Here is a 12,500-nt window from a genome sequence, read left to right as displayed (position 1 = left end):
AAAAATGTAATAAAAGAAGAGTTTTAAGATATAAAGGAGAGGAGAGGAGAGGAGAGGAGGCAAGAGTGAAGGAAAGAACAGGACAGGAGACAGAAGGAAAGGAGACAAGAGGAGACAATAGGAGAAGAGACGAGGAGACGAGGAAAAAGGAGAGGATAGGAGAAGAGGAGAGGAGAGGACCGCAGACAAGAGAGGAGGCGTGGAGGAGAGGAAAGAAAGGAGGAGTGTCTGACATGATGAAGGAGGGAAATTTTATGGTCGGAGGAGAAAAGTGCCGAGGCTGCAGCTCTCTGCCACCAGCAGCTCCGCTCATACATCCAATTTGTTTCCCTTCACTGTGTCACTCACACACACACACACACACACACACACACTCACACACACACACACACACAGACACACACACACACACACACACACACACAGACACACTTACTGTACATGAAACACACACACACTTGTCAGCAGCACAGAAACTTTTGTCCACATCCAGCTCAGACGCTCAGACAGGAAACGCTTCTCTCGCCTTGGTTTTATGTCAGGAGCTCATTGACAGAGAGGGTTCAGAAAGGAAACGCCTCACCGTTAAGAGTCACTTCCTGTATCTGTGTCACTGCCCCGCCCCTTTCAGAGACCAGGTCTTGAGCCAGTGGACTCCAGTGGGAGTTAGAAATCGAGCGCGCGATCGTTGGCTAATGCTCATTGGTCCTCGCACCACGACCGAAATCTGTTAGCGTGTCTCTTTATTGTCTAGTCCTGGTCTGCTGGACACCTACAGCCCACAATCAGAAGTTCCAGCCTCTTCAGAACCGAACCGCTGAGACCAGTTCAGTTCTTACTGCTAAAGCGCTCTGTCTGACGTCTTTAAAAGCTCCTCGTGGACGGATCTCGCTTTAAAAGGTTTTGATTTCAACCCGTTTGTTTCTGTTTAATCGTCTAAAAGCGGTGATTGTGAAGCGAGAGGTCACCGGTGTCACCGTCCTGCAGCAGTTTCCTTACCTGCAGCTTAGACCTGCATTATAAACCCAGTCTGAGTTCCTTTGTACAACCTGTTCATTTGTTGTTGCTCATTATTATCTGACATAGCGCAGTTTGCTCAGGGCCGTCAGGAAGCTCTTTGTCATCACGGACATCGAGGCGGCCTGTGAAGTTCTGTCCCGCAGCAGCAGCGCAGAGCTTCTTTATGAATACGAGGAGGCCGACCGGTTATCGATCGCCTCGAGCCGTCGTCCCGAGGGACGGCGAGGGCCGATGTGAATCAATCACCCTCTGCGGGGACCACACGGCGGCATCTCAAAGATCGCTTTTTCTCCCCCGATCCGTCAGATTCAGCACACGGCAGCTTCAGGGACGGGGAGGAACATGCACACTGTGCAAAACAGAAAGTTTACTTTGGATGTCCTGATGACAGCTTCTTCGAAGATGTTAATAGCTGGGACTCATCCAGACGTGTCGCTGCGAAAATAATCCTGTGTATCACAAACACGGCAGCGGTGACTCAAACGCAGCGCGACTAAAGTGAACAGTCATTAAAAAGATAATAAATTTGATTTCTATCATTCGTAGTTCAAAGGTTCACAGTCAGCAAAGTGATCGTGTCACTGAGTGGGTCAGTGAACGCATCGCTGTGAAGAACATGGTGCCATCACAGAGGTGCTCTTCACTGTCTCCAGGTCAGTGTGGGATCTTAGAGGACTCCTTCAGTCATTCCACCAACTCTCTGCACCACTAGTGGAAAGTAACTAAGTACATTTACTTAAATGTTGTACTTAAATACACATTTTATGTACTTATTGTTTGCTTGAGTATTTTCATTTTATGCCACTTTATACTTCTGCTCCACAACATTTCAGAGGTAAATATTGTGCTTTTTACATCATCTGGCATCTTTAGTTACTTTACTGGAGAGCTGGGGAGGATACGCATCGCCTCTGTTCTGATTGGATCTGACGCCCACGCCGGTGCAGTGACTAGTCAACCACAAGGTAGTCACGCCCCAAAGCAAACCCTGCTTCATAAATGGGACCTTAGTTTACAAAATGAACAGCATACTGGATTGAAGAGGACCTGAAACGAGATCCAGACCATAAACACGTCGGGAAACTGTTCACTGAGGTGATAAATCAAGTGAGAAGTCGGCTCAGTTTCTCATTAGCTTCCATGTGAACAGACTTCTTTTTGCAACCAGTGGAGTCGCCTCCTGCTGGTCGTTTGAAAGAATGCAGGTTTAAGGCCCTTGTGAATTGGCATCAGTTTTCAGACCCAGAAGCTCCGTCCACTGTTTAAACAGTCAAAAGTTCAGAGCCAGAACCGCTGTTTTAGCTTAGCTTAGCTTAGCTTAGCTTAGCGGGCGAGGCTTTAGCTAATGCAGCAGCATCAGTGGAGAGGACAGGAAATGTGAGTCAGTGGAAGTCCAGATTTAAAGTTTGCATCAACACTGATCATCACTGTGAAGTATCTGATCACTCCTGCATCAGGAAGTGGACCCAGTCGGACATGATGCTGCCTGTAGGCTGCGAAGAACGAAGCAACATCTCACACTGAGACCAGAGTCGACCCAAAGTGTCTGTCGAGCAGAGCTACAGCATCGTGGTGGTGTTCAGCAGGACGTAGCCGACAGCGTTCGACGCCTCCTGTGAAGGTCCTGCGAGGAACCTGTGGACCTGAATCTGCGAGTCTCCTCAGAAACACAAATGAGCTCCCGAAGTGTTTGTTAGGAGGTAAGAAGCTGCAGGATTTTAAATTTAATTGGAATTTAAAGAGTTTGTCCAACTGATGTTTTCCATCCTCCAAATGTTTCAGGAGCAGAAGCTCCACCAACAGCTCAACTGATTCAGAATGAGCTCATTGTACGTTTATTCACTTTCTGTGATCACAATAATCTGACTCGAGCTGCACCTGTAAAGGAAGCACTGCTGAGGACCTTTGGCTGCAGAGAGACTACCTGTGCACCTGTGAACTACCACTGCTGGGAGGACCAAAAGAGTGTGTGTGTGTGAGTGAGCGAGAGAAACACACAGACAGAGAGAGAGAGAGAGAGGAAGTGTGTAGGAGTGTGAATCCTGGCTGCAACACAGCAAACATATGCTCAAGAGACGCTGGAGTGAGCGCAAATTGGAAATTGAAATTATGCCTCAAACACACACGCGCGCACACACACACACACACACACACACACACACACACACACACACACACACACACACACACACACACACACACACACACACACACACACACACACACACAGTTTTTTTTGGCTAACTTTGCAGCTTTGCAATTCATATTTTCAGTGTTTGGGGATCTGACAGAAGCAGACATCTCATTTCTTCCGTTTAGCCGTCACCCACACACAGCGCGGTCCTCTGGGTGCCCCCCACGGCTCATGATTATACAACATTGGAGCGACGGCGACGCCACATTTCAGCTCTTCTACAACATCTGCTGCGGCCGAAAACAGACAAAGTGTTGGTTTAAAAATGCTAAACGGAACAAACGAGGGAGGCTGAATCGATCTTTGAACTCTTCAGGCAGAACCTTTCACACAGTTAAATATTTCATTGCTGATCAGCCTGATGTTTTCCGAGCGATCGATGTGGACCAGCGTTACACACAGCACTAGTGAAATAACACATAAAAACTTCACTTACAAAATGTGTTACAGGGAAGCTAAATGAATATTTCAGGTGAAGTTATTCTGGCTCGCTGCAGAAACTGAGTGAAGGACAATTTACTCTGCTTAAAAATTTATATTTTTCCACCAAGGACATTTCCACAGCAGCCAAAGGCTTCCTTATGAGCCTCAGAGTTTGTGAGCCTTTTTGGGGTTCCTCAGGGAACCTGGTCAGGGCCCTGAGCAGTTTCCTCGCACTTTCATTTAATGGAAATATTCCAGATATTTTGTGCAACATCTTGGCCACATTCCCCAAAATGTTAAAATAAATCAGTGGGTTTGAACAAAGTTTGGCTGCGCAGGATGAGTTTGTGATGACCGACCTGCTGGCAGGATGCAGCTCGTTCTGTCCAGTTATGTTCGGATCACTTTGTTCTTTTTCACCTCGCTCGATCGCCTGGTCAGAGCTTCTAATAATCCACATTAGGAGACTCGCTGACATCTGAACGCTTCAAATACAACAGTTTGAGGTCTTGAACACCGCGGCACCCTGACCATGGTCTGCTCTTTAAACTGTGATCTCTGTCAGTTCATGTCGGGCCCAGAGATAAACTTCTCTTAGGCTAAAACAATGTAAATATGTACTGGTTCCAGCTTCTCAAATGTGAATCTTTACTGGTTTTCTGAATATTTTATGATCATGTAATTGAAGAGCTTTGGGTTTTGCTGTTCGTTGGACAAAACAAGACACTCAAAGAGCACCATTTCATTACTTCCTGACAATTCAGAGGCTAATCGATTATTCGATAAGTCAAGAAAATCATTTCCAGATCAATTGTTGTAGTAAAATCGGCAAGAAATGACGTGACCTGAGTGAAAGGCATAAAGGGTTTAATGTGATGTCATTTCTGAAGCACAGATGTTTATTTCTGACGATAACCTCAATCTGCTAAACGTCACTTTGTGGAGGATTCTGTCTCTAAAAACAGACGTTAGGGCTCTCCTTCAACAGTTAAGACAAAACACGACACTCCTCAGCATGAAGCACCCAATGAAATCAAAAGCGCGTTTCATATCCAGCCACTTCAACATTTGTAAAACATACTGCAGATAAAACGTTCCAGCTCTCCGGTGCCCCAGGTTTTCACAAAACGAGCCCAGGAGTTTCACAAGGAGCAGATCGGATCCTTTAAAACTCGGAGCCGGGACGTTAATAAAGAGAGACGACTTTCCCGTGAACGCCGAGCTCTCTTCGCTGGAAACTGCCACCGTTGTGGAGCGAGAGCGTGCAGATGAAAGGGAGGATGGAGGAAACGGGCGAAGCCGGCGGCCTGCAAGTGTGTGTTGAAACGTAACTGTCGGCAGAGTGAGGATGAAGGCGAGCGGCCGACCTGCATGTCTGCTCTGACTGACAGCAGCTGACTCGCTCATGTATCCTCCGCATGTATGATCTCACTCTTCAAACCTTCCCTCCTCACACGGAAATATCTTCTCCTCCAACGACTTTTCTGTCTCTCTTTGTCTCGCGTTGCCGACGCTTAGAGAGATGGCAGGATAGTCGTTTACTGAGGGGGGAGAAGACACGAGTTCAACGAGTTCAGCAGGAGAACACGCATGGAAACTCACGGCCTGGTTCGCACAGCGTTTATTTCTCTGGGGGAGGTGGGCGGTTTTAATATCACATGGTCGGTCAGTGCTATCAATCCTGCATGTGTGTGATTTTACACCCCCCGCCCTCATTCTAATTAAAGCTCCATTTGCCTGCTGTTTTTTCAGCACTCTCTCCGGTCATCCCATAATTTATGTCCAGACTTTTTTCAGTTTTGGCTTGTGGAGCTGCATTTCCTGTCACTGAGTGTCAGGTGACAGCTGAAGACGTGGAGAGATGGAGTCCTGATCCGCTCCGGAGGATCCAGCATGTTTGGGTGGATCGCTATCAGCTGCAACAAAGTCGACGATGATCGGGACGTGATCCCTCAACGTTCGGTCCACGTCGGGTCGCAGGTCAACCATGCAGCTTTTCACCACACTGGAAACATGCGCAGATTAGCCGCACTGCTACGCTAGTAATCGTTAGCAAAGCTCAGTGCGCAAAACATTCTCGTAGCCTAGCAGCTTCTCGCTAACACCGCCGGTCGACCCGCAGCTCTCGCATCAAGTAGCTCGTGAATAATCTGTTATTTCCACGAGTTCATGTTCTCCAGTGATCGTCATGACGACCACAAAGTGCTTTAAGTGTAAACTGGAGAACATTTTCACACAGAACACCACAGCAATTATGAGCCCATTGTGAAGCATAAACTCCTTCAGATCGCAGCCACGATGTGAGCGAAGCAGCAGAGAGACGCCACCGAGCAGGAGGAGGAGGAGGAGGAGGAGGAGGCTCAGATGAAGACGGGACAGTGCAGCAGCGCTAACTTTCACAGGATTTAGAGAGAACCAGGAAAAACGAGGTATTTACTGTTTAAAAGCTGCTCTGTCTGACGCTCCTCGCCCTGCAACATGCTGCTAAACCACCTCACAGGGTGTCTTTCACAAGCAAACGTCTTGATTTGGAGAAAGCAACAAAAAAAGAGAACAATGATCTTCTTATTAAAATCATGACGTGGATTTCAACCAAAACACTCTTCACTACAGAGCTGTGATTGGAAGGTTTGAGTTTCAGATGAAGGTAAGCCTGGAGAGCAACAAACAGGAAGTCAGACAGGAGTGAGACACCCCCCCCCCCCTTTCTGAAAGTGCTCTGATGAAAACATCTCATCACTTTGTGACAAACAGATAACTGAAGGTTATATTCAGCTCCATTGTTCCAGTCTGTCGTCGTTTTCGGCCGCTCAGAGCAACAAAACAATGCAAACAGCGTCTGGCTTCGCCGCCTTTTCGGCTCACTTGACCACAGTTATCCTGACCAGCTAAGCTCCTGACATGCTTCATGTTAACTCATTGGAAGAGTTGGGTCCACAAACTAACCAGTGGGAGGGAAACTGGACGAACGCCTCGTTCACATTTCATCTGTTGATGAACATAAAAACTGTGTCACCACATTTATCCTTTAAGTTTATGTATAAAATGCTTCTGTTGAAGTTAAGATTAAAACATCTTGAGTTAGAATGAGTTTAACAGGATCCATAAAAAACCACAAAGACATTTTTCAAGCAAAAATCAGAAAAGTGAGGACTTGCTGAGGGTTTTTTGGTCTTCTATGACAGCAAACTGAAAGTCTTTGGGTCGCTCAGTTTAAAACAAGACTTTGAAGACTGTTTAAATGCCTGAAAACTTTGGCAAATGATGATCCGCAGCCTCCCACTTCATTCATTAGCATGTTTGTTGGGCGGCACCAATGAAACGACAGGATGATGAACTGATCCACGCAGCGCTGGCAAGGTTTGGAAACTCACTTAGAATTTTGGAAACACTTGGATGTGAGTCTGTGACAGGAGTCCAGGAAGTGTTTCGGGTGTTACATAATAGACCAGCTCACCATGAACCCTGTGTGTGTGTGTGTGTGTGTGTGTGTGTGTGTGTGTGTGTGTGTGTGTGTGTGTGTGGAGGACTCAGCAGGTTCAGGAAGGGCTTTCTAGAACAGATGGAGGACACAAACACACACACAGGCAGGCATGCAGGCACGCACATGCACACACACACACACACACACAAACACACACGGACTCACACACACACACAAACACACATGGACTCTCACACACACACACACACACACACACACACACACAGTAGAAAGGCTGTACACACTAACTCACGCCAGAGAAATCAATTTGACATCCTGGGTGATATTTGGACAGCAAAGGACTACATTATCACACGCACACGCACACACACACACACGCAGGCACGCACACGCAAACACACGCACACACAAACACGCACATGCACACACACACGCACGCAGGCACGCACACGCAAACACACGCACACACAAACACACGCACACGCACACACACACACACACGCACACACAAACACACGCACACACACACAAACACGCACATGCACACACACACACGCACACACACACACACGCACACACACACACACCCTCTCTGATGGCCTGTAAACTGCTGCCGTATCGTCTGCATCTCCCTGCAGTTCCAAACAATTAGCGCAGCAGCTAATTTGTCTTCACTTACAGCATAGCTAATGCTAGCACTCCCTGTCACTAACACAGTTAGCATGCTAGGCCATGTTGCTGGCTTCTTAGGCCTCGCTCCTGCCGCTGCTAGCTCTCAGGCTACATTACAGACTGGACTGAAGCAGAGGAAACAATAGACTAGACGTCAGCCTCAACCGCGTCCTCTGGAGCCGTGAGCCAAACACACACTTCCTCCTTGGATAATGTTCTACTCGGCACCACGAACAACAAGCTAACAATCAAGATGTCTTCCACAAATTCAACACTCGACCCCGTCCTCAAAATACCGCGTCATGAACAGTGCAGCCGTCATTCCTCCAGGTGAATCAGCTCATGCTGTTACCGACGCTCTGTCATTAACGAAGGCCAGGCGGGCGGCCTCCTCTCAACTAATGTGGTTAGTGCCGTACACCAGGGGTCCGACCTCATTTGCAGCTCCACCAAGAACACCAGGCAAAGGTGATTAAGGTTCCACAGAAGACAATCGGACGCCTGGGAAACGCGGTTCAGAGTCAGAGCCCTGAAGTTTCTCTGAATGACAGATTTTATCAGCGTGGAGGCGGAAAGAGGAAGAATAATGAAAGGATGGAGACAGAGAGAGAGAAGGAAAGCTCCTCTGCTGTTAAATCCAAAGCTAAACTGGAGGAGAGTGATGAAGTTTGGACCAAAAAACACACCTGCTGGTAAAGCGTGTGTGTGTGTGTGTGTGTGTGTGTGTGTGTGAGTGTGTGTGTGTGCGTGTGTGTGTGTGTTCCAGCCTGCCCATGCAGCAGATGGTACGGTGAGCTTGTGGGATCAATCGTCATTCAGAGTCGACGGGCTTCTCCGCTAACTGCAAACACTCCTCATCGCTGCTCTGTCCGACCTCGTCTTAATCTCTTCCGTTAACGGATTAAACACACATCTACGTGTTTACAGCAAAGTGAGAACAGACGTTCAGCTGGATGAAAACGTAAACGAGCGCGGCGTGGAATCAGGCCTGCAGCTACAGCGCCGTCACACCGTGGATTCACACCAATGACATACGACTAACACTGATAATGTTTATCTGCTATCATTTCATTATTTATTTTCATTTAAAATTACTTTTTTTAAAAATTATACTGTTCAGATTATTGTTAGCAAAACATATGAGGATAAACACTTGTGGCCAAAAGTATGCGGACAGGGATGTTAGCGTACGTCTGGTCTGTTTGTCCTGGTTCGGGCCGGACCTGTTGGCCCCACTGAAGGTCAAACTAATCCACTCTGACATTACAGCGCTGCGATAAATCCTCCCTTCATGGAGGTCATAATGTTCAGTTTTTGTTGAGGTGCTGGTTCACCTGTCGGATCAGTTTGGCAGCTGGCATTGAACTGGATTGAATTACACTGACAGCTGTTTCTATCATTTTATTTTCCCCATTTAAATCAATGAAGGGAGGCTAAATATCAGAAATACATCTGTAAAATAAACACAGCTTCAATGTTCAGGGTGTCCACATACTTTTGGCCATATAGTGCATTTTAGAAACTCTCACATTCTGCTTGATTTCCTCTCTCTGCTCCTCACACGCCCAAACTCTGCAAACAGTCGAGGGCTTTTTCGCTGCTTTTCCACATTCGGACGCTCAGAGCGGTGAAACGGCCGACTGATCAGCTCGGACAGAAGACCCAAAGCTGCTTTAAGACCTGGAAGGAAGCCAAGAGACGCAACATACACGAACACGAACGTAACGCCGCTGAAAGCAGCCACGAGCCAGTTAATCACCTCGGCCTGAAGAATGAGCTCGAAGATACAAATTTAATCCTGGTCGGGTTTTACTGTTTTACTATTTAAATTAAGCTCTAATGAATTCAGAATCAGGCGCTGCTGGGCTGCTTTTTTTCATTACTTTCTTTTTTAATTGGTAGATCTGATTACAGCCTAATCTGAACTCTGATTGGTGGAGCTGATTAGGGTCTTGTGCACGGCCAGATTAACCTGCCAGGAGGCCGCATTAGTCATTCCCTGCAACGTGTGCAGCGTTTCTATGCTCGCTTCCAGAGAAGAAGCTGATCACTTCCTGCTGAGCAGCAGACAGACTCAGAGTCCAGCTGCTGAACACAGAGCAGCATTTAGCAGCTGAAGAGCTGGAGGAGACCAAACACAGAGCTAAAAGAGACAGAATACTGGACTGACGTTCATCAGGCGACACAAACACGACTCCACATCGATCATCGTGATGTTCTGGAGCTGCTGGAGGTGGAAATAAAAAACTGTTTCATCATTCGTCTGCGTTGTGTTCTCAACTTGTTTCTGCTGCCCCCAAGTGGCCAAAAAAAATGAAAATAATGATCAGATTTCGTCCTTCTGTGTATTTTTAAAAAAGGTTTTCTTACAATCAAGCAGGATGTAGAATTACGTTAAAAAATTAATTCTGTGTTTTTGCTTTCAAATTAAGACGAGTTTGTTAATTTTTCTGTAGCACGTACAAAAGTTATAAATTTAGGATTTAAGCATTAACGCCTGTTGTAGCTAATTTGCATAAAAATTTGTTTTTTTTTTCAAAATTCAGAAATGTGCATCATAAAAGCCACAAAATTGTTTCCAACCATCACACTGTAACAACAACACGACGGATGTAGTTTTCACTTTGACCGGTCCGACGAGAAACCAGCGCTTGCAGAGGGTCCAGGGTGTGTGTTGAATATGCACAAACCGGCTTCAGAGGAATGCAGCGCGATTCGGCTGCAACGTGGATTAAAGCGGTTTGATGTGAACAACAGGCGTTAAGGGGTTGACAGTATTTGCTGTTGCAACAAAATGCTTTAATTGTCCAGTTTTATTTTACGTGATCCTCGTCCTGAATTAACAGCAAACCTGCTGTCGACAAATGAACGCGTGTTCACCTGTCCACTGATCGCACCCGTACAGAGACGTGATGTGACTTTCCTGACATGTATGTGCAGGTTTGGAGTTCAGCACCAGGCTGTGGCTGCAGCGTGATGAGATTCAGAGGTGGCGTCTCCCCGGTTCAAGTCCACGGCCGATCGTAATTACAGGCGAAGGCAGAAGGAGAGAGCCGGACGTGGAAGCCTCTCTGTTACTAATGAAAGTTAATGAAGGCTGCAGCTCTGATCTCCTCCCCCCACCCTCCACCCTCCACCCCTCCACGACTGAAGGATGGAGGGAAGCAGGGGTTCATTTAGACTCCAGGCGGACATCCAGCGCCAACATGCTATCTGTGTCTCATTAGAAAATCGAGGTTTCCTGATTGGAGAGGCGACTGAACTTCACCCCCACAAACTGCTTTTCAGCAGGCGTCTGTCCTGCCCCTGTGCCGCTGAGCAAAACGCATCCTGCTGCAGTGAAAAGAAAAACCTTTCCAGCCTCGGTTCTCCTCTTCCAACATCTGCTGTCAGTTATTGTTCATCACTGTAAAATCCGACCTGCAGTTTAACTGGTGAGAACTCGTCCGCAGCTCTTTCTGCAGGTGTCAGAGTCCCTGAACGACTGAATAAACGTCGCTTCTCTCGCTACAGAACACCAGAAATACTCATCAGTTAAACTTCTTATCATTTCATGAGCGTACACATTTAAATTACAGGATGACGCGTCCACAATGTACAGAAGGCTTTCTGTTAATCACTGTGCTTTTCTACCAAAATCATGTTTTTGATTTGACGTCCATCCTGTCTCGCTCCTCTCCTGATTCGCTGATTTAAGACCTCATCTCAACCAATCAGAGCTCGTGATGATTGTTGGGACAGTGAAAGACGAACCAGGAAGGTTTTGGTCTGTTTCATCTAGTTTCTGTCAGTTTGAATGAAAAAATCACTGCTTTTCTGAATGGAGTCTGGTGGCTTCAGCTGGTTCTGGTTCAATAAAAAGGATCTTCCTCTCTGCAGGGATCGTCTTCGTCAGACACGTATGATAACAGCCTGAGTCTGTCGGAGGCAGAAACACCGTCAGTGGAGGAGATTCGCTGCAGCCTGCTCTGTGGCTGCTGGCTGCAGAGCTTCACAAAGTGTCTCTGTTAATCACTGGGACACAAAAACGTGGAAAAATATGGTCCATCATCAGATAATATTTGACCCGAGTGTCTCACATTGATCCAGGACACTGATCTCCTGCAGGACTCGTGGAAATCGCCTCACATCCCAGCAGCATTTAAAGAGAAGAATGTGATGAAGTGTTTTAATATTACTTTGAATGTTTAAACTTTACAGATTAAACTGTGCTCAGCTTTGTTGTGTTTTCTAACTTTAAACTTCTGTTTCATCGTTGTGGAGATTCGTCGTCAGGGTCGTCCCTTTGCAGGACGCCAACTTTGTCACCATAAACTTTCCGAACCATCACCACAGATGTTCCTTCAGTCCAGGAGCTGCAGCCTTTGATTTGGACTTTCTCCAGCTTCTCTCCGCCACATCAAAGCATCGCCTCATTCCGACCGGATTTGCATTTTGCTGCCAATTAAAGCAGGTCTGGTTTGTTTACATCTGCCGCGCCGACTTCAGTTTCCTCAGACCGAGTGTGACATTAAACACCAAGGAAAGCTCAGACTCAGGGAGCCATCGTACGCAGTGAGAGCGAGGTCAGGGACATGAAATATTCATTCATCAGTAAATATTAGTGCTGCTGTTGCTGCACGTGCACCAGCAACGTGCACGCTTAGCATTCAGAAAACTTTTGTGTCACATAGTTTCAAATTTCATCCTAAAGCTTCATCATTGTTCACCTGCTGACGTATTTTGTCCTCGTTAGGGTCTCGTTAT

At 46.8% G+C, this 12,500-nt stretch overlaps 1 protein-coding gene across 3 annotated transcripts in view; it reads right to left on the bottom strand.

Moving 5' to 3' along the window:
* Positions 1 to 12,500, bottom strand: part of fars2 (phenylalanyl-tRNA synthetase 2, mitochondrial) — a 107,532-nt gene that overhangs the window by 88,469 nt on the left and 6,563 nt on the right. The window lies entirely within an intron of this gene.

The sequence above is a fragment of the Chelmon rostratus genome, chromosome 20, assembly GCF_017976325.1.
Source record: "Chelmon rostratus isolate fCheRos1 chromosome 20, fCheRos1.pri, whole genome shotgun sequence".
Classification (NCBI taxonomy): Eukaryota; Metazoa; Chordata; class Actinopteri; order Chaetodontiformes; family Chaetodontidae; genus Chelmon; species Chelmon rostratus.
Note: the sequence above shows the minus strand (reverse complement) of the source record. Positions and strands in the feature narration are given on the sequence as shown.